Source organism: Octopus bimaculoides, chromosome 6 (assembly GCF_001194135.2).
Source record: "Octopus bimaculoides isolate UCB-OBI-ISO-001 chromosome 6, ASM119413v2, whole genome shotgun sequence".
Lineage (NCBI taxonomy): Eukaryota > Metazoa > Mollusca > Cephalopoda > Octopoda > Octopodidae > Octopus > Octopus bimaculoides.
In genome coordinates this window covers 88,914,519-88,918,234 of record NC_068986.1, presented here as the reverse complement: position 1 = coordinate 88,918,234, position 3,716 = coordinate 88,914,519, and positions in this window count along the sequence as shown.

Genomic DNA, 3,716 nt, shown 5'->3' with positions numbered 1-3,716 from the left:
CACCACCACCACCACCACTAACACCACCACAAACACCACCACACCAACTGCAGTAGCATCATTACCATCGCTGTCACCTACTACTACTACAACTACTACTACTACTACTACTACTACTACTACTACTACTACTACTGCTACTGCTGCTGCTGCTGAGGCTGCTGCAACTACTACTACTATTACTACTACTACTACTACTACTACTACTACTACTACTACTACTACTACTACTACTACTACTACTACTACTATCAGCAATGAAGCGATCTTTACAACTACAAACTACACTAGCACCAAAGTTACTACGTTTACGAAAACTACGATGAAATCACTTAGACATGTTTCATACTACTACAACTAGTTTTACCAAGATCACCACCACTAATACTACTACTACCATTAGGAAGAGCATGACCTAAGAAGCCACCTTCTACGCCAATCCAATGGCTCAAACCACTGCTACAAACACAAAGATAACCCCATCCACTGCCTCTATACCAATACAACTATTTCTACTACCACCATTGCCAACATCAAACCAAATTAAAGAAAAACCGCCATCATCAACAACCATTACCACTAGCACGACGACGACCACCACCACCACCACGACCACCACTACCACCACAACCGCCGCCGCCGCCGCCACCACCGCCACCGCCGCCACCACCACTACCACAACACCACGTTTCGAGCAATGCCTTCCGTCAGAAACAGGAGACGGAGGAAAGTCCAAGTGACGGAGGAAAAAATCGCCAACGATCCAAATGTGGTTATATACATACATACATATATACACATATATACATGGAATTAAAAGAATTAGATTTCTCTGTAGGCTTACCAAAATGTTTTTCTGTATACACTTGTTTTTCGTTTTATTGTTTGTTTCTTTTGTCTGCATGGACTTTAGATATATTTCTGTGTGAAATTCTGATTTATTCATACATATGAACAGACTGATGTAATTTCCGCCAAAAGCCACAGATTGGACGCCATATTGATATTTACTAACAGTGAATGCCTATTGCAATACGCTGAGTACACATGCAGAATCCAGCGCACATCATATTAACGGCTTTCATTTTATCTTCAATATTATCATTATTATAAGGACGGCGAAGGCTGTGAGCTGGCAGAAACGTTAGCACGCCGGGAGAAATGCTTAGCGGTATTTCGTCTGCTGTGACGTTCTGAGTTCAAATTCCGCCGAGGTCGACTTTGTCTTTCATCCTTTCGGGGTCGATAAATTAAGTACCAGTTACGCACTGGGGTCGATGTAATCGACTTAATCTGTTTGTCTGTCCTTGTTTGTCCCCTCTGTGTGTAGCCCCTTGTGGGCAGTAAAGAAATAGGTATTTTGTCTGCTGGTACGTTCTGAGTTCAAATTCCGCCGAGGTTGACTTTGCCTTTCATCCATTTCGGGGTTGATAATTAAGTACCAGTGAAACACTGAGGTCGATGTAATCGACTTGTGCCCTCCCCCAAATTTTAGGCCTTGTGCCTATAGAAGAAATTATTATTATATATTTGTTTATTGCCCGCAGGGGGCTAAACATAGAGGGGACAAACGAGGACAGTCATAGGGATTGAGTCGATTACATCAACCCCCGTGCGTAACTGGTACTTATTTAATTGACTTCCAAAGGGTGAAAGGCAAAGTCGACTTCGGGGGAATTTGACCTCAGAACTTAGCGGCAGCCGAAAAACTGCTAAGCATTTCGCCCGATGTGCCAACGATTCTCCTATCTCGGCGCTCTAGAAACGATTATTATACGGACGTTCAGAAGGCAGAATCGTTAGCACGTCTGGCAAAATGCTTAGCGGCATTTCGTCTCTCTTAACGTTCTGAGTTCAAATTCCGCCCAGTTCGACTTTGCCTTTCATCTTTTCGGAGTCGATAAAATAAGTATGAATTGAACACTGGAGTCAATGGAATCGACTTGTCCTCTCCTCGGAAATTTCTACCCTTGCGCCAAAATTTGAAATCAATTTTAACATTATTATTACATAAACGAAGGTGGCGAACCGGTAGAAAGACTAGGATGTCTTTAAAATGCTTTGTAGCTTATGTTTCACGATTTTTAAGTTCGATTTCAAATCCTGCTGACGTGAATTTGATAATAATTCTTTCCAATTCTGGTACAAGACTAGCAATTTTGAGAAAAGGGAGCAAATTGATTTCATCGATACTGGTACTTTTTTTATCGATTGCGAAAAGGTAAAAGTCTCAGAAAGATAGAACTGATTTCCGCAGGATTTCGACGGAGAAAGTAATAAACTGACGCTGTTAAGCATTTTGTCCGACGCACTAACGATTCTTCTTCTTCTGGTTATTATTAAGGCAGTGAACCGATAGAATCTTTAGTGCGCCATACAAAATTCTTAGCAACTTTTCTTTCGGTTCTACGATCTGAGTTCAAACCCCACCAGATTCGATTTTTCCGTTCAATCCCTTCAAAGCTGCTGGTCAGTTGTCGAAATTAGAAAGAACTATTAAATAACGTTGATGACGACGATGATGATCACGATATTGATGCTGAAGAGGAAGGGGTGTCAGCATGTGTGTAAGTGTATATGTGTGCGCGTTTGTTTTTGTTTTTTTTTCTGTATGCACGACGTTCGTTGTATAATTTTGATGAAAATAATTGCGGTGTGTATAATGCTGCTTCTAATGGTGCGCATACTATTAATGCTATTAGCGACATCATCATCATCATCATTATCATCATCATCATCATCATCATCATCATCATCATCATCATCATGATCATCATCATCATCATCATCATGATCATCATCATCATCATCATCATCATCATCATCATCATCACCGTCGCAATAGCAATAATTATCCGTATTGACGTGGCTGAGAATGCTGATAAAGGCGATGACAACATAATAATAATAATAATAATAATAATAATAATAATAATAATAATAATAATAATAAAAAGGCGTTATCTTTAACGATAAATTACGCAAGTGGCAATATCATTAGAAATCACAACAATACTGACAGCACCATCACCATCATCACTAATATCATCACCACAGCTTCTACCCCCGCCATCAACAATAGCAACAAAAAAATAACAAAAAGTCATAAAATGACAGCAAAACGGAACACAAATTTTCATTAAAAGTCAGAAGGTAGAGGCTGTCGTAGCAGAGATATTGTAAATTAGGGAAAGGTCCCCAAAAATGATGATATATAGAGAAGGGAAAAAGTAATTTTGTCCGTTGACAAATGACATTTAGGATCAATGAGCTGTCACAGCAAGGTGGGGCCCGAGATACGTCAGTGGAAAATAAGATGGTTGAGCCTTCGTTAGTTACATTCAGGGTACCATCTGTCTGGACAGGAAAAATTAATATTTAGACGTGTCTCAGTGTATGTCTGTGTTTGTGTATATATGTGCAAATATATGTGCCTTTACATGTGTATTTACATGTACATACACAAACACATGCACGCTCATACACTCACATACAGGCACACACATAGACACACACGCACACACACTTATTTTTAAGTGTATATGCATGCAAACATAAATATATGAACATACATATACAAGCACCTGTAAAGATGCTCACATACATGTCCCTATATGTGTGCATGTGCTTGCATTTATGTGTATGTATATGGATGTGTGTGTTTGTGTATGTGTATATGTATGTTTATACATTTATATATATATATATATATATAT